The sequence below is a fragment of the Python bivittatus genome, unplaced genomic scaffold (genome assembly GCF_059951505.1).
Source record: "Python bivittatus isolate LINGU-HERP-01145 unplaced genomic scaffold, Pbiv_v1 ctg000210_np1212, whole genome shotgun sequence".
Taxonomy (NCBI): domain Eukaryota; kingdom Metazoa; phylum Chordata; class Lepidosauria; order Squamata; family Pythonidae; genus Python; species Python bivittatus.
Window position 1 is genome coordinate 10,345,504 of NW_028277053.1, and position 25,893 is coordinate 10,371,396.

Genomic DNA, 25,893 nt, shown 5'->3' on the forward strand with positions numbered 1-25,893 from the left:
GGTCCATGAGGGAGCAGACACGTTTCTCTTTTGAAAATGAGAACAAGGCAAAGAAAAGAGATTCAGGTTGAATGTTAGGAGGAGTTTCCTCATGGGATGTGGCATTAAACAGGGGAACAGTCTGTCTGGAAGAGGCTGTATGGTTGCCCACCCAAGATGGTTTAGTGGATTCCTGCCCTGAGAAGAGCAGGACTAGATGACCTTCAGGATCTCTTCCAACATTGCAGCAGTCTATAATTCTGTTAGCAAACCCTGTTCAAAAAAGCTACTTAACTGTAGAGGCCAATAAAGAAGATGCGGAGAACAGAAGCATTGATGTGTTGATGTCAGCCACTGATCACCTGTAGACTTTATGGTGTGTCAGTCAGCTCTATCAGGAAAGCCTGTCACAAATATTATCAACTGCCTTTTAAACTTAGCTACTGGAGAAAAGGGTTTTGACAAGCGTCAAGTGCTAATCTGTTCAGAAACCTTGTTTCTTTTTCATAATTTTTTTGCCAAACACTGCCCAGAGTCACTTCTTGTGAGCGGGGCGGCCATATAAATTTGATAAATAAATGAACAAACAAACAAACAAATAACATTGGAACTGGAATGATCATTCCTGTTCCTCTTATATGATCTGCAAATGAATCCATGCAGCTTTTCAAGAAAGCCTTTGGACCGATGGGCAGACGCGGAAGCGAAGCCCTTCCGCGTTACAAAACTACAAAGAAACACATTCCGATTCATGGAAGAGAAAGAAAGAAGATCGGCCTAAGAAATCAAAGGCAGCTCATTACAAATCTTAACAGCCATCATGTTCTTGCATTAAGTGGCCTTAATTTCTCTCTGGCATTCCCTCCTTTGATTATTATAACCAACATTTGAAGATGCCACGGGGAGTACTTAACGTTTTTCACGCTGCAGCCTTCTCCCATTAGAACATCAGAAAGAGGGACCAGCTACTGATTCTTTGTTTTTCACACTTTCCTATTAGTCAAACCTGATTAATTTCTTTGAAGTTTCTTTCTTTTCCCTCTGTCAGGGTGGATTGGAGTAAATCCAGGCTCGGATCAGGGACGAAGAGTGATTTCTTTAGCAGCTCTGCTCTTTGAGCAGGAAATGGGCTGGACATTTGCAAAAGTTGGCCCTGCTCCCTCCCTCCTTCCACCCCTCTTGCCAGGTCCGTGATGTTCTTTGCAGATCTCATGGGTGTCTGTGAGCCGGGGAGGAGGGTCGATGTCCAGGATTCAACAGCTCAAAGCACGGGTGAAACCTTTTGACAACTCATGGATGCCTGAACTGACATCTAAGGCTATGCCGATATCCGACAAATGAATCCCACCACAGAGGCTCTTAACAGTGTCCATTAAGTCTAGGCTACATCTGCAGCCACCCTGCTCTGCTCTGGCTGGCAAAAAGAAGATGGGAGAAAGTTGTGAAGGAAGCTGTAATCTTGGCTCACACACGTGCGAAGGGAACGCCATCAAGCCAGCGGACCTACCTTATCCGTGAAAAGGTCCTGGGTGGAAGCGTGCATCCATAACGTTGGTTGGGAAGTGACTGTGTGATTACTCTTGCATTTGCTGAACCTCTCCATGTTTTATTAGCTAATGGCCTCAGAGGTGCATCTGAACATTTTCCATAGTGTTGACAGAAGGCATGCTGCTGAAATGTTTATTAGCCCTTAGGGACCACTAATAATTTTTATTTAGTGCTTATGTGCAGAAAAAAAGTGATTGCATCTTGAGCTGAATAGGAAAGCTGGTAAGAACAATAAAGGTGGGGACGTAATTTTAAGAGTAAAGTAAATCTTCTTTTAAGCCAAGCTTGACTTCTGATAGGGCTACAAAACTCCTGGTTTGCCATTGCCTTCTTCTCGGATTCGTTTTGACTTCCTAGTCTAGTCTACAACTCTAATATTCCCTATCACCTCCCATCCAAGAACTAACCAGACCTAACCTTGCTTAGCTTCCCAGGCCAGACAAAGTCAGCTGATACAGGAAGGAACCATTGAGACTGGAAAGCCAACTCTGATGATCTTTTGACACTCCCATCTGCAGGAACTTTCTTCTCCCACCAAGGCCTGTTGCAAACTGGGTTTAATATATCAATTCACTGACCCAGAAAGCAACATTAATTTCACTCAGCAGGCCGGGAAGGAATCAATCGCAAGAAATTCAGGAACTTCTGATCAGCAATCAGCAAAGCTCTAACCAAAGGCTTTGAGCAACTGCTGCATTGCAAGACAAGACACAATATTCAGACTCTGGTATCTCTGTCTCCTTTCTGACCTACGTAATGGGCTGCTTGTTTATTTATTGATTAGGTTTATATCCTGCCTTTTATGCAGAAGCTCAAAGCAGGATACCTGCTGCTTCCTCCTACGTTGTTTCTCCACAACAGCAACCCTTTGAGGAAGGCTGGGCTGAGTAAGAGTGACTGGCCCAAAGTCACCGGCCAAAGTCACTCGGGGAGCTTCCATGGCTAGAACCTGGGTCTCCCCGCTTAGTGTCCCCCACCTTGGCTCTCTTTAGAGCAGAAAGACCAGATTCCATCTGTCCCTTATTTTTGCAACGGCCTGATTTGCTAGCATGTTGCTTCTCCCAGACTGTGTGAGAACTAACTTCTCCCAGAATGTGTGCATGGCCTTGGCGCCTCTCCAAATCGTACCGTTCTAAATATCCTAAGTCCCGCGAGTGCCTTAGGCACCCGCAAGTGCCAGCTTTAAAATTAGTCTGTTTTAAAACATTGCCTTGATCTTGCTCCTATTTTATAAATCACAACGCAGAGGATGGGGGAAATGAGGACCTGACAGTTCAGCGATAAAAACTTCAGCAAACTGGCAGGGGGTTGGATGTAATTGGGACTCCACCGTGATATCTCACCTCAGGGTCCCCGCAGGATTGTTCTGCCAGCAAAACGGATTGCTTGGAGTTGTTGCAAAAACATCTCGTCCTGCGTCCGCCTGGATCAGTGGTCTCTTAACAGCTGGTGATCTCCTGAGTTAGATGCATTTTAAAAGGGCCTGTAGTTCAAGAGCCGTAAGTTACTGAAGAAATGGTTTCATCAACCACCCTGCAGGACGGAAAGGTTTCCTTGCCTGTGGCATTTCATTAATTATGACGCCTCCAGCAGCTGCTTTCCAAATGAATATGTAGAATGCAAAGGGCCATTTAACCTCCTATCTAATTTGGCCCGATTGAAAACAAGCCTGACCTATCAACTGAGGTTTGGAGAGGAAGCAAGCAGCAGAGGGCAGCAGTTCTCACCTGATGAAAACCGAGATGCCTGTCTGGTGGGGTTTTCTGAAATGGCTTTGCTTAAATCTGTTGATTCATAATGCAGATCAAGGAGGAAAGACGATCCAACTTAGCCTAGGAGGTCAGCGTAAATTGAATTTAATATCTATTTTCAGAGTCGTTTGTGATACACTCTGTATTTAAAATCGGATTGTTTATTTTGTTTGGAAACAGTAAGGCAACCCCATAGGGGAAAATGTCACCTGGAAAAATGCATCAAGTGGGTACAAAGAACACATTGTATTCGAGAAGTTTTCTCAATCAGAAGGGAAAAAAAAATAGAATATTCTTGTCTCTACCTTGCACATTTAGCTAAACATAGCATAAGAGAGGTAGTGGCAACCCTGTTTTGAATGGCTGCTTGTATTTAATTTATTGAGAAGGGAAGCTGGGGTTAATCAGCAGTTGAGAGATCAGCAAGGTTCTCTGGACTGATTGGGGACCATCATCTGTAACCAAGGGTGCCTACAGGGCATGGTCAAAAAAGTCAAGATGTGTAATGGGCTGCAAGAATAACCTTGAGGAACAGGAGGAAGAGCCGCAGCCAAGGCAATAGTCAGATAGGAGAAATCTGAGTCCAAAAAAATGTAGTTTGAGAAAATGTCTCAGACTTGACCCTCCCTAGCTCTCTTCAGGATAAAGGCAGGGAGGGAGGAGATACATTCAGACTTGCAAGATTCTGTTAACGGTAATCTTATAGTAAAATAAAATAATCTTATAATAAAAGTAGTATTAGCATTCATAACTTTGGTTCCCTAGTCTGGTCTACTTTGAAGGGCTGACAAGATGGTGGCTGTGATGGTGCGATAGAAGTTCCACCCATTTTTATATGCAATGCAGATAAAAAACTGGCAGAGATCCAAGCACACTGTCATGGCCGCCATCTTGATTTTTTTTGACCATGTCCTGTGGACACCCGTTGCCTGTACCTCTCAGCACAGGAGTTCTGCTTGAGCCCTGGCTGGACAGGGGAAGAAGAAGCAAAGGCAGAAGGATTTCTGCCATCTCTCCTTCCATACCCCCCCTTGGTCCTCTCTGCATTAGGGGAAATGTCAGCAATTGGTGGTGCTCCTTATCTAAGGCACTTTAACTTTCATGAGAAGACCAACAGATCACAGCAAGCATCTCTTCAGTGCCTATTGTATTACTCCTGGAGCTATCCCATGATGCACTCCTGACGTTAGGCAATGTGGGCTCATTTGAAGCCAACGTCCTTTCCTCCTTTGGAACCTAAAGTAAGGAACAAACCCTCTAATTTCTCCCAACCCACCGAAAGTGTGGGTGTAGGGGGAGAAAGGCCTGCCAACTTTAGTGACCTTTTCACGTCTCAGCCCAGCCTCTTCCCATGGCCATCAGAAGGAGAAAATAACCACGTAAAAGGGAAAAGGCAGATCTTGAGTAGCCTCTGTGTAGGGAGGTGGAATATGGAGTAGGCGGTCTATAAATTTAGGAAGTAAATAATGCTAATAGCAGGTTAGTACACTTCTTTACTGACCCACTAGTTTTGGATCTGTACGGGTTTGTGTATGTGCAAAGCAATTTTTTAGTCATGTGAACTTTCCACCTGCTCTTCAGATATGGGGCAGAAAACTATCTTTGGCGTATCAGTGGGAATGAAGGAGATATGTTTCTAAAAACATTTTTGTGTGCTGCATTGCTTCACTCCTTTGTCCATTGTAATATGCCTTGTAACAGGACCCGTTTGATTTAGATGGCAAAAGCATAATTAAGGGCATTTATTTTCTTGTGGTTGAGTTATATGCCACTTTTGCAGTGGAGATAATTTTAACTAATTTCCAAAACAGTCATGGCTGTTTCCTTTTAGGGTTCCTGAAGGCGATTTACATTCATGCGACCCTTTATGGCTGGCCTACAAGGTGCTGTGCAACCAACCGCCAGCTCCTGCAAAATGTGCCTACGTTGTTTGGGATGTAGTCAGAAATTTTGGCTTCAGCCAAGTCATGGAATCCTACCTCCCAGTTAAACACTGACTTTCTTTCCCCAAAGGTAGGTGAGATTGAATTAAATTGAAGCATATTTTGGGTTTTTTGGAGCACCATTTTAAATGCTTTGCTATTGCTCATGAGAAGCAAAACTGAGCCTAGGGTTTGTGAATTATGATTGATGGCCAATGCGCCTCCTTTTTGCAGCAAGTGAATAAATGGCAAGAACCGAAAGCTGCTGAGACGTCTCCTAGTTCGAGTTCTCTACGCTACTCAGCCCGTGTCTGGCCAAAAGGAGCAGTGGAAGAATGAGAAAGATAATGGTATGGGCGTGCAACAGTTGCCCACCCAATTATGCATCCTGAACTCTGTCGGTCTCATCTTCTCGTTGCCCATTAATCGGGTTAGGGAGAGCTGAACAAGGGACCTGAAGAAGCTTCATTCCTTCTAATTACTCTTTCCCATGACTACCGAACTGTCTGCTGGTAATGCTCTTGGGTTTTATGTATAAATTAGCGCGTGGCGTTTAAGCTGCGGTGGAAAAGCCTCCTTTGCCAAAAGGACTTGGACAGGAATGAGAAGGAAGCAAAATGCATGGAACGTGCTTCCTTCATGTTCCTCTCCCAATGGAGTTGGCTAAGTCATTCATTAGTTTTATGCCAAACAGTTTGACGTTGGTAGGTCCCTATGAAGGACAAATAATAACCTGGGAGAAATCAAAACTGACAGGATGAATGAGTTGGACCTCTTTCAATTGGGCTTTGGCTGAAATACCGGAGCGAGACTGCTTGGCCATTTGTGGGAGAACTTTTTTATTTATACATATTTATTTATGTATTTAACTTATTTATTTATGTATTTATGCATATTATAGCAAACATATAAATATGTTTGACTTGTATGGCTGCTTATCTAACCTGTCAAACTCTGGGTGATGAAAGAGATAGAAACATAATACAATTATCCAGATCAATTTAAAAAGGAAGTTGAGCCCCTTCTAAAAACCTCATTACCAAAATCTCACATTCACCCATGGTACAGCTCAATTAACATTCTGGCTCCAGTTCCTGGGGGGAAAACCAGGTCTTCATGGTCTTCTGGAAGGTCATTAGGACACAACCATGACATGTTCTAGCATGTTCCTTAATGCTAGAAGTGAGCTTCTTTGCAACTTATGCTGGACATAAGTTTAATTAATTTTATTAATTCTCGTTGGCTTTCAGTTCAATGCTATCCTTCTTCATCATCTAGTGCGGTTGATTTTGGGGAGTTTGGGGCTTCCCATTGGTTTATGTTTAGAAGATGGTGCTGGAGGGATTATTGTTTGACATCATGCATGTTGGCCTCTGTCACAGATGTTATGGTGGCCCAGCAAATGCTATTCTGCCTCTGATTATTTTCATCTACACGAAATAAAACAGTTGGAAGATGTTTTATGGCATCATTGTACAGATGATGTTCAGTTCTATTTCTCTTTGTAAGATCCCATTAAGAAAGAGGATGCCTTTGAAAGGTGGGGGAGTTTAATTATGGGCTAGATGAGAGCAAACAAACTGTGCTTCAAGCCAGGCAAGAAGCTATCGAGGCAATTCTCTTGCTCTTGAAGGCATGCAAGTTTTTGTCCATGCATCTTCAGGAGACAGCAGTGCAGCATTGGCTGTGTTTACTCCCCCTGAGACTGTTCCCAAGTTGACTGGATGTCCCTTCGTGCCTTGGCTACACCACTATTACAACCTGATTTGCATTGGGTGAACCTTGTCTGAAGATTCAGCTGGTGTAAAATGTAACAACCAGAGTGGTAAGCAGGACATGGGAGCAACATTAGGGTTGCACAAACTATTCACATAAGGAATCCATGCAATGCCTAGGAGAACAAATGAAACACCTCTCTTGGATTGGCTAAAGCACATGCAAGGAACAGCTTTCAAGGCTGTCTTGTAAACGCTGCTGCTGCTTTAACAATTCAAGAGGGCTTTGCGCAGTGCTAAGTGAATCCAGGAGAGACCCTTCCACAGACATCTCGACTCACAGAAGCCGTGCCCATGTGGAAAGGTCTTCTCCTGTGTGGTTCCCACGTATGGAATGTCCTTCCAGACAGAGCTCAGTTTGGTCACCCTTCTCTGCCACCCTGTTTTTGGAAAGGAGTTAAGATACATCTCTTGGAATTGGTGGAAGTGGATTTGCTATAATGCCTTAATATCCTTCTTTATTGTTTCTATGATTTTATGTGTTTAACATTTAAATTTTTTTTGAACTTCATTGAGCTTTGTAGAAAGTTGGCATGGATGGATGAGTGGGTGGATGGGAGGGAGGGGGGGACGGAGGGAACCTGTTGGTGGAGATAAGCACAGTTAACTCAGAAGTAACATCAACACATTAATCTCTCTTCAGAACTTGCAGATGTGTCCATAATGAACTTGCCTAGATCAGCAAGAATGGCCCTTTTGAAGATCCCACCTTGAGAGAAGCTTGTCTTGTCTACTATATGGGAGAGGACCTTCTCCTGTGTGGTTCCAAGGCTATGGAGGGCTCTTGCCAGTGGAAAACACTCCCCCCCCCCCAATTTAGGAAAATGGCAAAAACACATCACTTTCTCCAAACTTTTGGCTTGGTGAAAGTTTTGAACAATATTGATTTTTTGTTTTAATTGTTTTTAATTGTCTTGATCTTGCCATTGGATTTTGTACTTGGAATTTTGTTTCATTACTGCAAGCTGCCTGAGTGCTTATGTAAGCAAAGAGGTGAGATGCAAATGTAGTAATATTTTTTAAAAAATAAATAATAGTATCCAGATACCTACAGGTTAAAAGCCAGTTAGTAGCTTGCAAATACAAACAAGTGGAACCTTATCCTGGACCAAGACCTTGCTCCTGACTCTAGCTCTTCAACACTTCAGGCTGGCATTTTTCTATCCTGACCTGAAAATGCCAGGGATTAAACGTGAAGCTTTTTGCATGCAAAGCACAGGGCTTTCCCTGCTTGCTATAGCAAGCAATCGTTCTCCTCCCAGAGCAATGCCAGTGTGTTGTCTGGATATGGTGGACACATCTCAAGCTGTCTTCAGGGAAGATCTAATCTGAGGACAGTTGCCCAAATCCAGGGTGCAGGCTCTTTGATGCTGCAAGACCGAGGCATGACTAGCCACAGCATGGAACAACTCTTGGAAGTGATGGCTGTTGACTTCTGGATTCACTTCTGGAGTAGCCCAGCCATTCTGCATGGAAGGCTGACAGCGATTCAGCAGTCCAATTCAGTTACATGCTACGTAAAGCACAGCTATTTTGGAAGACTTGGGCCGTTCCCTTGGAGGATGTTATTCTTCCTCCGCATCCATACTCTTGTCCTTCTATGGTATTTTGAAACAAGGTTTACTCCAAGCTTATGTATATTCCATCAAGACAATCCACAAGTGTAGACAAAGGTAATTTCCAAGGCTATTGTAGTTGAAAACAAGACTGGGAAGTTAAATTGAGAATGAATAAAGAGTGTAAGAGAGAAAGCCAGAAGCTGAAAGCAATATCTAGTCTGCCAATGTTGGGACTTTCCTATTTCATTGTATCAGATGCCTAGACCAGGATAATGGCTATGGGATAAAAACGTTCTCCGTTGACAGGACAATCCTACATTATGGGACTTTCCTGACAGCAGCACTTACAACACACTTAGGGTGATAAGCTGGTTGCCACACCCTGCAATCTAGCAGAGGCCGCCCGACCTCAGTTCTTTCATATTTCATTGCAGGACAAACATTACCTGTGGTTACACCTCTCAGCCTGGGTGTCCATTGGGAGATTCTGACTGTACCAGTTTTGGATAAGAATAAATGGAAACTCCTGTCACAGTTTCTGCGCACCATGACCCTAAAAGCTTCAGGGTGGGAGGACTTGTAAAAGTCCAGGGCATGATGCATGGTGGCCAATAACAGAACTCTAAAGGACTTAATGGTCTTCATTTGAATAATATTGATAGCATGTTGGTTGGGGTTTTTTTTTTTGATGCAATTAAATAAGTATACAGAACTATTTCTTCTTCGTCTTCGTCTTCGTCTTCTTCCTCCTTTCCTCTTTCTCCTCCTCCCTCCTCCCTCTTTCTCCTTTTCTTCTTCTGCCAGGAATATCATTTTGAAAAATAGAGCAAACCGTAGGATCTTCACACATTTAGCAGCCTTTAGGATGGATGATTTATAGTGCAGTCTTATGACTGTTTGCACAGGAAAGGTTTATTCACTCCTACAGAAAGGCAGAGGGAGAGACTACCCCTTTTAACGAGGACGCTTGTTGTATGGTTGCATGTGTGTAACGAACAAAACTTAAATCATGACATTAAAATGCACTCCGACAAGCTGTCAAGATAACAAGCTAATTATTGCTTGCAAATGGTGTCTAATACCAGCTAAGGACTTTTCGGAAAAATGCACATTCAAAACAACTAGTCAACCTGAAGAAAGGGGAGGGGAACAATTATCCCCCCTCCCCCCCAAAGCAGGTGGGAGTTTATGGACAATGTTCCTTACAGACAAGACTTTTGCAGTGATCTGTACACATCACTTTAAAGGAAGACAGGAAACAGCTACGTTGGGAAAAGCCTCGCTAGGGAGAATTGTCTACCCACAGATCCCGTTTCCGAGCCGTCTGATTTTCAAGGTGCATGTAAATGCACATAAAATGCACGTGAAATAATGCTTGTTGGAAAATGGCCACCATTTTGACTCTTTTGACCCTCTTCCCCAATGGACACCACTGCCAGCAACTGAAATATTTCCCAACATCCACACCTCCAATATAGATTAGAATGGAGTCTTTCTCATTTTATTTCAATGACCTTTTTGTGAAACAAGCAAAATGGTGGGTCTCTTCGAGGATGAGGAAGGGAGGGATTCGTAAGCGGTGGTTTCTACTACAATCCACCTGGGGTAAAGATTTCAGTCCCCTTTCAACCCACCCAACCTGCTGCTTTATGAAACCATTGCAGCTGTGGATTAGAGGCATGTACCATGTGAAAAATGATCCAGTCGCTTTTCCTGTTTTGCATCCAGCAGCGTTTAGACAGGATAAATCTAGCTAATGGGCTGGACAGACAAGGAGAAGGAGACCCTTTGCTTCAAGTGCCTGGTAGTTTATTTCTGATTTCCCCCAGATTGTAAGCAGTTAACTCACACACCTTAAGTAGGGAATTAGTTTGTGAGCTTCACCCTTTACAGAGATGTCCTTGAATTGCCCAGTGTAATTTGTGTCAGTACGGCTTGGTTGTCACCGCACAAACTGAAGCGGTGACACTTAAATTTGCCAGCCAAAGGAAAAGCCACACACAGGGAAGGGAAAGAAAAGAAAAAAAAAGCAGGATCGCTTAAATCAGGCAGCCTAGCAGCACCGAAGTTGCACAGGAGGGGCGTACGAGCATGCTAGAAATGTATGAGAAATAACTTCTCAGAATATTTTGAACGAGGCTGGAATCTTACCCTCGTGCACGCACACACAAAAGAAGAGGGTAAAAGCAAATACAAGCGTGGCCCACTGATAAGCCACGTAAGCCATGCAGAAGGAACAATTGCGGTTTCAATAAAATGATAATAGATTCTGCAAATATTTCACCCGATGGAAGAAACATAGATAATTTGTAGTGCAGAAAGACATAATCTGTGCCCCTCTTTTTTCAAAACAAAAGGGGAAAGGATCTTGACAGGTTTAGAGCAGGCTCAAACGATGATACATGGATTTGAGGACAGGCTGAAGGAGCCGGGGACATTCAGTCTGGAGGAAAGAAGACTTAGGGGAGACACGATATCAGCGCTCAGATACATTAAAAGTTCGTTTTGTTTTGTTTTATTTGATTTATGCGGCCACCTATCTCACTGAAGCAATTCTGGGGGAAGATGTTCAGGATCCATTTTTCATTGCCAGAGAAGCTAAGACCAGAAATAATGGGTACGAGGTGCAGCTACTTGGATTTGTTTAAATATAAGGAAAAACTTCCTGATGGCAAGATCTGCACAATGGTGGAACGGTCTACCTCTCTCTCAAGAATGGCTTAACTAGTTTTCCTGCGCATGGCAGAGGGCTGCCCTAATCTCTTCCACTCCATAATTCTATGGGAAAAAAGCATCTACTGAATATTCCAGCTCCCCCCACTTAAAAGAGCGCCGCAGATTATGTCTCTGAATGAGCTCACAGTAGAATACTTCTATGAGGGAGGTGCATTTGTTGCTGAAATATCTGGTTGTGATTCTTCAGAAAGGGCACAGAATTTGGTACCATGAGATAGAGGGTGCTCTATTTTCCTCCTTTTAGATGAGCCCCAGGAAAAAGAAAAAGTCCCTGGCTGAATGATGGAGTAGGTTTGGGTATCCCTGCAGTATCATATACAGGTAATGTGCTCTCAGAAGCTACAACGCTTGAATGAACATCAACATTTGGGGCCTTTCTCCTGCATTTTTACTTCGAACCAATACCAAGTGTGCAAGATTTAAGGACAGGCAAAGATGTGATCATTTAGGTAAGGAGAAGTTCTTAGCCTGTCTTTTCACTCCTGCTGATCATGTATCATGGTTAGAGCTTTCCACGTAATGGGGTATTCTCTCTATAGTTTTGGCTGTATCCAGATAAGAGAGTTTTTTCACTGGTAAGACTCAGCACTGTGTCCATGTGTGGGCTGAGATGTTACTTTGAAAGCATTTCACTTCTACAACGATTTTGCTCGTGTGAATCTGATCGTGCTGAATTCCTAGCACAGGCGTGTGCAATTTTTATAAGGGAACCACAGCACAATTGTTGACGATCCTTTTGCCATTTGTCTGCATGAGTCTCAGCGTTCCCATGGCTCCAAATATGTTTAAATGTGATTATGACAAAGACATAATCACATTTATAGCACAAAGTGTTAGCTGAGGCTTTTGCTTTCTTTGTTTGGAAAGTTCATGGACTGATGGATAGCAACATGGCTCAGGGGGCATGGGACGGGCGCAGTTTGGTGAAAAGCCTCAATAGTAATTGTTGTAGCCAAAAATGCCCTTCTGTTAATTATAGAAGATTAACCAGTTTGCAATAAAGCTTGTGCCATAGGACAGTGCTGAGTTTTTAAGATGCTGCAACAGTCCTTTAAAAAACAAAAAAACCCAAATGAAAAAAAAATTAGACAGAAATTCTGTATACAGTCTCTGTGAACAGTAACGTCTCACAATGTCTTGCCATTCATGCTTGCCACTGAAATGATTTTGACTGAGCGAGCCAACAGAATACCAAATTGTGACTTGCAGATTCCTCCTTTCCCTTCCCTTCCCCCTAAAATCACTCCTTGTAAGAGGAGGCTTGGTTTTCCAGCCGTGTTCCCATCCTCAAGACTTCTTGAAAGATGTTCTCATTGACTTCCTCTTCCCATGGATTGGCCAGAGGACTCCAGACAGGAGGGAGCCAGCCAAGATGCGCTTTTAACTTCTGCTTCCCAACCTCCATCCATCCTCCCCTTTGTCCCTGTGAAAGCTGGCCAGGTTTCCCGCATGCGGCTCTTTCACTCAGTGGCTCATCTATAATTTAAGGAATGATTTACTCTGTAACTTAACCCACAGAAGCCGGAGGATTTGTTCCCTTGCTTAGCGGCTAATGAAATTTCGCTTCTTGTGGCTGTCTGACGCTGCTCCATGACATTGGCTGGATTAGAGACGGTCTTCCTTCCTTCCCCACTGGGTTATGGGGGAAAAACAAAATGGGTGGAGACAAATCCCCAGCACAGATGCTCCGGGGCAGACTTCCCAACGGGATGAGACCTTGCAGATTAGTGCCCACCCCCCCAGCCCATCTGCAGGGGAGAAGTTGGGAGGAAGACATCTGTCTATAACTGGTCTTCTTGCCCGAATTAGCAGCTCCCGACTCTCATTCACCTGAGCAGAGGGGATCACGGAAACATCTGCAGCTCTTTCTGTTTTGGTGAGGAGCCTCATACTAAGTCTCTGTAGGGTTTTCTCCCTGCCCTTGGCAGCCAAGCACAGCTCGGGCCAGGAGTCTCACCATCTCCACATCCTAAGTCACTGCAATTGCTAAGGCAACCAGGCAGGGTATGCCTACAGATAAGGACTTCTGGAATTCTTTCCAGCCCCTTTACCAGCAACGTCCCTAGGAGGCACCTGCATCTTCTTCCATGTCATGAGCGTCCGCGCAGGTGTGTGTTCTCTCCAGGGACTCATCATGGTGCAGGCCCATGTGAGGGGTGTATGTGAAGGTGAGCGTACACAGGTGGCTTCTGTGCATCTCTGCAGATTTGGGCTGGCTGATTACGCTCCACTTTGGGTCACGTGACAAGGAGAAAGCAGGACTTAGAATGGAGCCATCGCCAAATGTCCAAGCCGCTGCCGAACTGCACCTCCCACCGGGGTTTTTCTCTCTTTCCGCAGGCCCTGCTCAGATCTGTCTCATTTTCAAACTCAGCCTCGTTGGGGATGGCTTCTGCAACGGCATCACGTGTGGTCCAGTTCCGTTCAGTCTTTGGAGAGTTATCCTGCTGGTGGAGGGACAAAGCGCTCAGCTGTGCTACCTCTTTCCTTTTTCACTGTTCTGTGGGATGGAAGACTTGTGATTCCCCCCACCCCCGCCAAAGATTCACAGGTAAGAGCACTTGGGCGAGGTGGCCCTGCTGTGAGGAACTTGGGAAGCACCCTAGGAAGATCCTACTGCGCCCAAACTCTCTCCCTGGGATTTGTGACACGCTTTCATCTGTTCCAGAACAGGGTGGAAAGATTATTGGACAAAGTTCTGAAGCAGGACATGAAATGCACATTTTGCCGAATATGTGCATTTTCTAGAAAAGGTAATTTCTGAGATTTGGGGAAGCAGAACAGCCATTTCTGGCGGATAGGCTGCACCAGGGCTTCATTCTCATCTGCTGAATGAACCAACTGCAAATTCACTTTTTACCATGGACTCCAAAGCCTTTTATGAGAGAGCTGGCCCTTGTAAACTCCTTCCTGTCCCAATACTTTCCATTGCTCAGGGACACAGGGAACGCAGGTGAAAAAGCGGGCCTGCATCCATATCAAGAGCCTATCATGGCTTGCACTTCCTCAGAAAAGGATCCTTGCTAGGCACAGATACGTGACTTTCTTCTGCTCTCTTCTTTAAGGCTGAGAGGGGAAGCTGGGGCCAGGCTGCAAATAGGAGCGCTAATGCGGCTGAGATCCAGGATCAGATGTAGACCCCCTTTCACTCTTCCCGGTGCATTGTTCACTCCACCAACAGGGTAAAATCTTGGCTCTTTTCAACTTCACAAATATTTATCCACTGACTTTTTTGGAATCAATATAAAAAAACAAAACAAAACAAAACTGGTTGGCTGTTGCCTTTTTCCTCATTTTTTTACTTCCCAGGCTAGCCTTTGGCCCAGGGATCACCTGGTGGTCTCCCATCCAAGTACAAACCAGACCCACCCGGCTTAGTTGCAGAGAGCGGCCAATGCCACCTGGGGCTCTGTTCTGCTGAGACGCTGCCCTAGCCCTCTTCCGAAGTGCTGAACTCTCTTTCCGCCACCCGGGACAATATTTGATTTCCCCCCCCCCCCCCCGCAATATTTCCGCCCACGTTGAAGGCATTTGCTGCATTAAGGGACAAACAGCTTTGCTAGAACGACGAGGTAAACCCAGTGACAGAAATCGGGCCTCTGGGTTGCGATTACACGCTCCTCCCGCAGGGAAAGGTCCCCGGGAAAGCCAGCGGCCAGAATTGCGACGGAGGAGGCACCGTGGAGAGCTTGGCCTCGGGGCGGCTTCCCCGAAAACAGCGCCGAAGGCGGAGGAGCCGCGCTGCCTGGCCGGCGAGCCCCAACCCTCGCCCGCTCCGCCCCGGAGCCGGCGGCCCTGGGGCCCTCGCGGGTCCCCCTCCGGCGCCCGCGGACCGCCCGCCCCTTCGAGGCTCCCGCTCTGCGCCGCCCCCGAGGCGCGCTTTGTTTGCGGCTTGCCTGAGCGCGAGAATTTCGCCTCGGTCCCTTGCAGCCAGCCAGCGAGCCGCGGCAGCCGCGGCCCCTCCTTCTCCGGCTCCAGCGCGGCTTCGCCCAGCCTCCCGCCGCCCGCCCGCCCGCTCGCCCACCCGGGCTGCCGACAACACGCGCGCCGCTGGGAGCCCGGCGGGTGCCTGCTGCTCGCCCTCGCCGTCCCAGCCGCGATCGGAGGCGCCGCGCCCGGCCGGGGACCTCGCGCCCAGGTAAGGGGAGAGGGAAGCGGGAAGGGGCGGCCGCAGAACCGGGGGAAGCGCCGCCGCCGCCGCCGCCGCCGCCGCCGCCGCCGCCTCCGTCTCGCGGCGCCCCGCTTCCCTGCCCGGGCGGCTGACGGATCCGCGGCGGAGGAGGCGGAGGCGGAGGCGGAGGCGCCCAGCCCGGCAGCCGGGAGGGAGCCCAGCATCCGCGCGGGCAGCCTGGGCGGCGCATGGCAGCTGCCTCCGGGCACGCGGTGCGGGGACAGCGGACTCCGCCGGGAGAGGGAAGCAGGCCGGCGAAGGCGGGCCGGGCAGCCACGGCGCAGGCAGGGCGGGAGGCGCCGCCGCCGCCGCCGCCGCCGCCGGCTGCTCCCTCTCCTGCGGGCATCGCCTGACTTCCCGGGCGCTCCAAAGTTTGTGCCGCCGCTCCCTCGGGCAGCTGCGCCCCTCCCGGCCAGTCCCGCTGGCCGGCCACGCTCCAGCCCTCTCCGCCGGGGCTCCCGAAGTTTCTTGCCCGGGTCGGCCGCTTGCCGGGTGGCGGCGAGATGCGCCGCAGGTGCGCGAAGCGGCTCCCGCCCCGCCGAGCGCGCCGTCCTGCCTCGCCGAGGGGCCCCGGCTCCGCTCCTGCGCTGTCCGCGCGGTCCCCCCAGCTCCCGGCGCCGGCGCCGCTGAAGGTTCGTGGGGAGTTGCGTGCGGCATTGGCTGAGGGAAAGCGAGCCCAGCTGTGCGCCCGGGAGGTGGCGGGATGGGAATCGGAGGGAGCCCCGAGGGAGGGAAGGGCTTTTCGCGCTCCTCTTGGCATCTTGCCCGAGAGGACAACGAGGGGTCACTTTCAAGAGCGACCGGCGTTAGGGCAGCCTCCCCTCAGGTCTGGGTTGGCGACTGCTTGCAGAGTGTGTTTTTAAGCAACAGTCTGGGTGCCCGTGCCTTGAAAGAAAAGCTTCGAAGGGACCCCAGTTTGTGGGAAAGTGTTGCATTTGCTTGTTGCTTTTAACGAAGATGACAACACTACAAGCCCCAAGCACCGAGGGTTCCCTGAAGGGGAGACAAAGCCTTTGCAATGGGAAGCCCTAGCAGGTGGCCTCAGAAATTGTAAATATCACTGGACCTGGGCTTTTGATGGACTTTCTTTCTTGGCGGTGTTGGTGAGAAGTTGGCAATGACTGAGCTGTGTTCTCTTGGTTCAACAACTTTCCCTGTTGAGCGACTTGGGGAGCTGTAACATCTGCTGCTGACAGTCGGAGAGCAGGGCTGGGAAGAAAACTTCAGCTAAGACCGAGAGCTGTCTTGTCATTATGCGAAGCGAACCTGTCTTTCTTTCCGAAAGTGCTTGTTTATCTGCTCTGAATATTTTACTGTTCTGCTTCATTTCCTGAATGAGGATTCAGGAAGAATGGGAAAGCCTATTTCTCCCTTTCTCTGTACTGCTTTGCCTTTTCCAAGCAAAAGAGCAAAAGAAATTGTTCCTCCTAGAAACATTGCTCTGGTCCCCGGGCCTTTTCTCCACCTCTAATGGAAAATATCAGCCTTGTATAATTTTGTGAAACTTGTGTACAATGTCATAAGCTGAGTTGTGCGTTAACCTGTTAACAGTCTCAGATTGTTCCATTGATCAGGTCTGCCTTTTCTGAAGTTTGTCTTATTTGCCTTTCTGCAAATACAAATACTTTGCTGTTGCTACTTTTCCTGTTAAAGCGATTGAGAGACGATGCTGATTTTTCCTTGCCTCTTGGGCTACACGCATCTTGGTGAATCACATAAGGATAACTGAAAGCAGTTCTCCTATGATGCAGGTCCAAAACCTCGGATTCTTTGCCTCCCTTGGAAAACTGTTTCCCTCTTTTGTCCTTGTTATAGAGATAGATGCAACTTACATCCCATTCCTGTGTTTTGAAGGGATTATCCAACAGACCTCTGATGTCCAGTGTTTTTTTTTTTTTGTCTCTTTGAGTCAGCATTTACTCCTGGCGACTGCCTGGACAAGTCCTTGCAGTTATCTTGGCAAGGTTTTTTGGAAATGCTTTGCCATTGCCTGCTTCCTAGGGCTGAGAGAGAGGGACTGGCCCCAGGTCACCCAGCTGGCTTTGTCCCTAAGATGGGACTAGAACTCAACCTGGTGCCTTAACCATTGCACCAAACTGGCTCTCCAGTGTTTACCTAGCATTTGAGTCCAGCGTGGAAAAAAAGGCAATTTGCCAGTGTGATAGTCTCACAGAGTTTGCTGGAATAAGACACTTTTACTGGACTTATCAGAATGCTGGTTTGGCAGGGTTTGCTCTGCTCTAGCACCATGGTGAACAGAAGACTTTTGAGTTTTCTCAGTGCATTTATACATCTTTTTTTTTTTAAAAAAGATCTTCTGTTTATAATCACTGCTATCCAAGAATACATACCCAAGGAATGTATTGCAGGTCACCATGCCTGTGTATACAGGTATTTGAGGAAGAATTCATGGTAATATGTGTTTACTTGCGTGCGTGTTGGTGAAGCCCTAGAAGTGGGAGAAGCTCTTTTAAATCCATTAAACATTGAAAAATCCAGGAGATATACACAGAGCATTTAGCCAGTTTGTCCTTTATACTCAGCTATCAGCTAGCACAGATGGAGCAATGATTGGCTAAAGGTGGTCTTTGTTGAGCTCTGAATTTCTGAAGCATACAGACAGCATCATGCTGAAAGTATCGGAGATCTGCAGTGACGAGACACAAGTTGGTGTTAAAATACATTGAGGATGATTAGCAAATGGATTTGAGGATGCCCAGGAAGGTTGACTTGTGGGATATGAAAACTCAGAGACAACTGGATCTAGCTGGCTTAAGATGTTATGGTTGCCTCATCAACTATCCCATAGTATTATCAGCAGGATGCATGTAGGTTTGATTCTGTCTCCCAGGAAGGAAGGGATGATGTAGAAGTGAGTGATTTTTCAACCTGTCTCTTGTCATGGTCATATCACTTCTGCCACGGCCAGTCTTCTCTGTGAAGGGAGTCCACTCTCAAAGGGTGATGGAGTCCAAGAGGCTTGGGTTGGCACTCAAGTTAATGTTCTTCTTGATCTGTGGGAAAAAAAAATATTTAAACCGCTCATATGAGATGTCAGCCTTGTCTCCTGCACAGTAAAACTTGGTTTCTTCTTCAGTACACACATGAAGGAGAGTGATAAAGTCAGTGGATACATTTAGAAGGCAGGGAGAAGAACCTGTGGCTTAGGAAATCTCCCTGAATACTGGAAAGGGCTTGTATTATGTTTTCTGTGTGGTAACAGAATAGGTAAATGCTCTTTCCTTCACCGCTGTTGCTTCTTTTCAGTGTCACCCAGAGGAACTTTTATAGGTGTATTGACTCCTTTTAAATGTTAGCTTAAAAGATGACGGAGAGAACTGATAGAGTCCTACAGCAGTAGCAGTTCTAGAGATTCAGGACCATGGACAGCGCTACAAGTACCGGCCCAGACTCCTGGGCTGGATTTAGGCTAAAGTCAAAACAAAACAGAGCACTCCCTAAGTTTAGGGACACTGTACTTCAATACCCAGATTTTTATTACTTGATTAGAAGGGCGATTTGGAGAAGTCCTTTCCTAGGGTTTCACAAATCCAAATTGGTCAGGTTTAACTGTGCCACATTGCTGCTGCTTCTGGGGAACTCAGCTCCTGTGGTCTTTTTGTCAGTTTCGAGGGCAACATTACAAAGATAGGCAGGGACTGACCGATTCAGTGTCACTTCCTTAATGTTATCTGTAAGACATCTTATTTAATGTCTGTTGACCAGAACTTGTTGGAAATTCTCAGAAATAAGGCCAGCAAGAAAACAACCAACCCCAAGGACTCCACAGCAATTTTTTTCTTTGTAAAATTGCATTTGTTACTTGTACCGTACATTCTACTGTGCGCAACATACGGTGGGTTTAAGCATAGAAAATACTGATGGGCGATTCTTGTACAAAGGAAGGGAGAATAAAGATTTTCTGGCGTAAGTTAGGGAACACGGAGAGTCCTCTTGGTTTGACAATGTAGTGCTGTTTCTTTGTGGGCCTCCTAATTACATTTAGCAGTTCTAGGAAATATCACATGTTATTTAATCAATTGCGCTTGATGGTTACTTCCCACTCCTCCCCTCCACACCCCCCCACATCCTCTGCTGTGCAGAATTTTAGAATGATTGCCATGCACTTTGGACAATAGCAGCTCACAGGCAGATGAGGTCATGTAACCTTTGTAACCAGGGAGCAGAGCTGTGGAAACCGAATTTCCCTGCACCCAACCCTGAGATTGTCTTAAAATCTTTGCATTAAAATTAGCAACAGTTTAGAATATCAGCTTGATAGAAGTGGGAGTTATTTATTTACTCTCTGCTGGAGTAAAACACATGTTTCAAACTCCTTTGTCCTACTGCAGAAGTCAGATTTTACTTTCTTTTTACCATTCCTTGAAAGGGGTTGTATAATCCTATTTTTCCAGTATCCCACTGTGTCTTCCTGACTGTTACTCTCTGCTTCGGGCACTCTATCTCTTAGTTTCCATCCTTATTTTTTTAGGGCCTCTTCACACAGCTCCAGTATTTGCTACAGTCAGTTGGTTTCATGGACCCATTGCAAATGTTTCTCTTTTGGTGCTTTTGTTTTCTCATTCATGAATATTCTTCCTTCAGCCCCCATCCCCCACCTCTTTCTACCAGGCAGTTTAAAATAGCATGGAATTTAAACACAGAGGAGACAAAACTGACTTTAATTCATTCCCCACCCTCGTGAACATGCAAAGCTGCCATACTTAGTGTAGCCTCCTCAGAATGATTGACTGAACTTGGAAGCAGTTCTCCAAGCTTTTCACAGCTCTGCGACCTGTTTTTTCCTAACTGGGGATGGTGAGATTTGAATCTGCCTTCGGGCTGCACTGCTTTTCCGCGGTGCAATGGAGCTGTCGTGATAGCAGTGAGGACATAATTACTGCAAGCTTTGTGCAGAGGTAGGACACTTGTGACTTCCTAGATGTCAGTGGTATGCAACTCTCATTGGCCATGGTGGTTCAGCTTCATGGGAGGTTCCAACAGTATGTTGAAGGCTGAAGATTTTCCTAATGGTCTGGTTCCAGCAACAGAAGACTCTCATCTTGGATTATGCAGTCCTTTTACACGCATCATCTGTTTTCATTTTCTTATACCTGTGGTTTGAAACTGGAGCTGGCCAAATGTATCTTGGCACTCGATTGTCACTGAACTTCGGATGCTTTTAATGAGGATTGCAAGTGATCCAGCAAAACAAAGGGAGGTATTTGATCTTACATTTTTTCAGTCAATTCTCAATTGCCAAAGCAGTCCTGGGGCTTTAACATTCTGGAGATTTTGTTCAGCTAGTGTAAGGGAGCTTCCCTAAATTGCTCTGTATTGTGAGCTTCAGTTTTGAAAAAAAAAAATATACAGATTACATGCAGGTTGGAGATTTTAAGCATTCCTTTTTCTAAAGCTTTGAAGCAGTTTTCATCTTACAATTCTAATATTTCAAAGACGTTACTTTGGTGTTGTAGCTTCCCGTTTTACTGCTCAGAAATAGCTCTGTGCACCTCCCTTGGCTTTTTACATTTTCCATCTTGGGAATTTTAGACCTGTTTTGTCTATCATTTGACTAGAATTCCAGATCCTCTTGGAAGAAATTAGAGGAATGGTAACATCTGGCTTGAATATCAAGTAGGTGGATGGTCTGTATGCTCAAGAAATCACATGGGATAGGATTGGGAGAGGCTGATCATTATTTATTAGTTGGGGCATCCATCCATTTTATGCAAAGTTGGATAAGTTGATAAATGAAAAATATGATTGGTCTTCAGTTACTTATTGGAAATTCTGAACAGAAGTACAACATTTCACACACTGATCTTTGCATCTTCATTAAAATTAATTTAGCTAAGAAGAAACTAGAGCTCAGGCAATAGTAGGCAAATTGTACAACAGTTAGGATATCTAACATTATGTTTCTGAGGAAAGGGTGAAAAAAGCTTAGGTTTGGATGCTTTATGCATCAAGAAGCTGTTGGACAGTAAGTGATATCTACCACCAAAAATGTTGTAGTGTGGAACGTTGTAGTCATCCAGTATTCTGTTTTTGGCATCCTGGTACCCTTCAGATATTTTGGATGGTAGTTCCCACAACCTCTCAAAATCAGTCATTCTGCCTAGGATTAATGAGAGTTGAAGTCAGAACATCTGGAGGACATCAGGGTTATCTGGTCTGCTGTATTCATTTCCCCTCTTCCTTCTAACAGTCAGCCAGCATTATGGCCATTAAGGATTATGAATCTTCAATGAAGTGCCCCTCCACTATTTTTCCTATTTGTTTTCTTGGCCTTCTGCAAACCTTGGGGTTCTTCCAAGCTTGCTGCTATTTTTCTCTCCCATTGGCAGCATTTAGCACAGCAGGCTCAATCCGAGGGGGACCAAGGAAGCTGAAGTATGCTATGTGACACCAGTCCCTTTCCTATTTTTGGAGAGGCAGCAGAAGTCCCCCAGACAACCAGGAAAGTCAATCTACTGAGTACTTACTGGTTCTCTGCAGATAAAGAACCAACCAGTCTTGCATTTTCTAAGGGATGGAAGGAGCAGATGGCAAAAGGTATGATACATTCAAGTGTATCTTGTATGGGGACAGCAGAGGGAGCAGGTCATCTGACAGCTGGTTGTTTGGCATCCCCCACATAAGTTTGATCTCTGATGAAAAGCGATCTGAACAAACCAGTATCTGCAGAGCTTGCAGAGATCAGGAAATGGATATGGCATGAGCAGTGAAATATCAAGATGAAATACCTAAAGTCTTATATAAAAGTCTGGTTTTCCCAGTGCTACAACCTTAGAAGCTAAGAGTTTATCTCTTTATGGTCTCTGCCCTCAGTCTCGAAGGCAGTCAGGACTGCAAAATGCATCTGAGTTCCTGGGCTACTGCTTTGGAAGCTGTTCATCTTGTGTTTTCATAATGGCATGGAATTGGCCTTATCCCAGAATTGGTTGTTCTTCTCACACATCATTAAGGAGACATCCAAAGTTTTAACTGAACAAAGAGTGTGTTATGTCCACAGAGGAAGATGGCTCATAGGAGCCTTGCAGATTAAGAATTTTTCATACATCTATTACTTGTTTAACACAGTATATAGAAAGAGCTAAGTGTTTGTGCAATCAGCCTGCAAAAGAATTCTTAGTTGTTATCTTGGCCATTGTCCCATCTCCTTTTCTTTCATTCTTGGAGCCATTTTTATAATAAAATTTCTTAATATATGTGTAGTCTTTATTCCTGGCATTCACTGGCTGTAAGCAACTTCTTGATGATTTCTGCCCCTTGCCTTTATGTCAGCATAGCTTTGCACATCTGGCTCAGATTTTCACTTCTGCCGTATTGATGATGAGAAGCATCAATTCTATCAGAGTGCTATTGCTGTTTTAATTCTGAATTTATTTTGAACTGGGCCATAATAAAACGAAAGAAGTGCAACAGCTCAATTTCAGGATTGTAAGAAGAAAAGAAGAGGGAAGGGGGATGTGGAAGGATGAAACAGGAAACATTACACGTCAAGTCATTATTTATTTATTTATTTATTTTTTGGGTGGTCTGATTATCAGGTGCACAGCTTAGGCATGTAGATACTTTCAGAAGCAAGTAAAAAAGTTTAAATTCTTAGAATCACCTGCAAGCTGGCACATAGGTTTGAAAGAAATAGGAAAAACCTAACAGCTAAACATTTTGCATGTAAAATAAAGGAGTAGAGTTTGAATCCTTCAGTGAAAACATCTATTACAGGTGGTCCCCGAGTTAAGAATGCCCAGTTTATGGATGATCCATAGTTAAGAAGGGAGCCTAATGTAGCAAAATTGGAGTTAAATGCACAATGATTCGAATTCATTACACAATACTACTTATACAGTATTATACAATAATACTGTTCCGACTTACAGATTCGACTTAAGGACAGACCTTGGGGACAGAATTCGTTCTTAAACTGGGGACTACCTGTACTGTAGTTAGATTTCATTAATGTGCATCATTATATACATGCTTGGTCACTCTCTCTCTCTCTATATATATATATAGAGAGAGAGAGGGAGAGGGAGAAAGGGGGAGAGAGAGAGAGAGATGCAGATGGACAGAGGAAATGGGAGGATGTTCTTCTAGGATTGGCAGGAGACGCTGCTGGGGTGAAAGACAACCAGACAGGACACGGAGCAATGGAAACCGTGGGTGGGAATAGAAGAGACCAGGAGAAAAAATCTTGAGGCAGCTGAAACCAGAAAAGGAAAGAGACAGCAGAGCAGAGCAGAGGACATAGCCCTGGATTGTAGTTGGTGGCAAAGGAGAAACACCAGGTGGTTCAGGTGCTGGAGAACTGAGCACGATGGAGTTCAGAGCAGTAAGCTTGTATAGTAATCACGGTCTTCACTGTTAGCTGCATGGGTGTGCCTGGCTTCCCACCCTCTGGCAGGAACAGAAAGAGAAGGAGAATTTAAACCTGCATTTCTGCAGAACCATCCTTGTACGTGTCCCAAATAAGCAGAGGTCAGTGAGAGGTGCAAGTAAACGTAAAAATGGCAAGTGTTGGATTAGAGATACTCTGAGAGATAGCGGAAGGAAGGAATTCAAGGAGACTGAAGGCGCTATTTGCAATAAACAGGTGGAAGCCAGTGGGTTCCTGACGGAAATGAATCGGTTTGACAAAACGGCAGAGAAAGCATTCATTGGGACTGAATAACAGGATTGGTTGGTTTTTTAAGAGAAGTTTTGTACATTCACAGATTTTTTTTGTTGATGTTCTAATCATAAACCAATCCCTCTGTGTTTTCCTAGAGGTAAGTGGCTAGTGAATTGATAACAAAGGGAAGAGAAATAATTGTGGCCCCCTCTGAAAACTGACCTTTGCTCTAACACAGCATGGCTTTTATATTCTTGTTTCAGTCAACAGTCATTGTCTACCCACAGCTTCATTGTTTGATCCCCAACTGCTTCATGGGTGCCCCCAAGACTACGTTAAAGAAAATGTATGGAGAAACCTTGGAAGTAAATGCAAATGGACTGAGGAGATACCAGGAGGGATGATGGCAGCTACGCTGGGTAGAAGTAATTTTATAATGCAGTAAATACAGCAAAATTGGGGGGAAATTATTGTGTTTCTACTTTGCGCTGGAGACCAAAATAGGCAACATCTGTTCTGCTTTTATTTACGCCTCTTCTAACTCCAAAATATCAATATGGGACCTAACAGTTTGAGAGAAACAAAATGAAGACAATGTTGGAGTTTTCTCTGAACTGAAGTTGTGTGAATGTTGTGGCCAGAATTAGGATATAGATGATGGTAAAAATGCATCTCCTGGTGATTCCATGTAGTCTTTATGGTGACAATATAGAAATGGTTTGCAATTGCCTTCTTCCTGCATTTTTTAAAAAAACCGTCCCAGTCTAGGCTACAGACCTGAGATTTTAGGGGTGGGGGGCAATCTCCTATCCAAGCTCTAATCCTGCTTAGCTTTTCAAGATTAGCCAAGGCCAGCTAGGGGCCGTCATCTGTTGGGACAAGATGAGGGTAGCCCAAGATAAATAGATTACTGTAATGGGCCAAAGATGTCATGGGAAGGGACAGTCAGAACATCCTGTCGGGGGTAAGGGCCTGTTCTCTGAATATCCAACAAGGGATACTTGGATAGAGTGCCTCCTCCTCTCCTCTTCCTCCTCCTCCTCCTCCTCCTCCTCCTCCTCCTCCTCCTCCTCCTCCTCCTCCTCCCTCTTTTTCCTCTTCTTCTTCTTCCTCCTCCTCCTCTTCCTTCTCCTCCTCTTCCTCCTCTCCTTCTGCATTTCTTCCTGGTTAGCTTGGATTGAAATTGAGTCTAAGGAAGGGTAGAGAAGGATCTTTCAAATAGCGAGACTTCCTGGCACATCCAAGAGACTTTTCAAGGGGATAGTCAGCACTCAGGCATCCATACTTTAGTCATGCAGCTGTCAGTCTCACAGTACTTTAGCCATGTCTGATTGATGTCAACATGGCTGAGTCTTCCTCAAAGAGGACAGATAATCTCGGGCTGAAGATGTCTTTCAGGTCCCAACTTTCTCATAACTCTGAGCTTGAGAGGCACTCAGTGTCAGACAGATACATTGTTCCTTCCAACCTCCATTTTATGCAATATTTCAAGTAGTGAAGTCCTAGTTTTCAAATATATAGACCATTATTCTTTTGTATTAATTGCTGCCTTGAGCCCTTTTTTGCCAGGTTAAGTCAATGAAAAAAAATATGTACATTTCTTCCACCAGGCTGTGTGATTTTGAGTGTGTAGACACATGTCAGCTCACAATGCCAGTACCACTTTTAAAATGACTAGTTCCATGAATCCAATGCAGACTGGGGAGACACTACATCCCCCCACTTCCAGATTAATTTTCCATGTACTCTGTTCTAATTTCAAGTATTGATCAGCTAGGTTTCTCCATGGAACCTCTGGGCTTTTTATATGATTTTTTTTTGGTCCTTATTAA

General features: G+C 45.3%; 1 protein-coding gene across 6 annotated transcripts in view; it reads left to right on the forward strand.

Moving 5' to 3' along the window:
* The first annotated feature begins 15,230 nt into the window (after positions 1 to 15,230).
* Positions 15,231 to 25,893, forward strand: part of ENOX1 (ecto-NOX disulfide-thiol exchanger 1) — a 394,509-nt gene continuing 383,846 nt past the window's right edge. For 5 of the 6 annotated variants that reach the window (XM_088139475.1, XM_088139474.1, XM_088139470.1 and 2 more), the window contains exon 1: positions 15,231 to 15,408. The gene's annotated coding sequence lies outside the window, so the exon portion shown is untranslated. Of the gene's footprint in view, positions 15,409 to 15,710; positions 16,074 to 25,893 lie in introns of those variants that run through there. The other variant, XM_088139472.1, reaches the window with a different exon arrangement.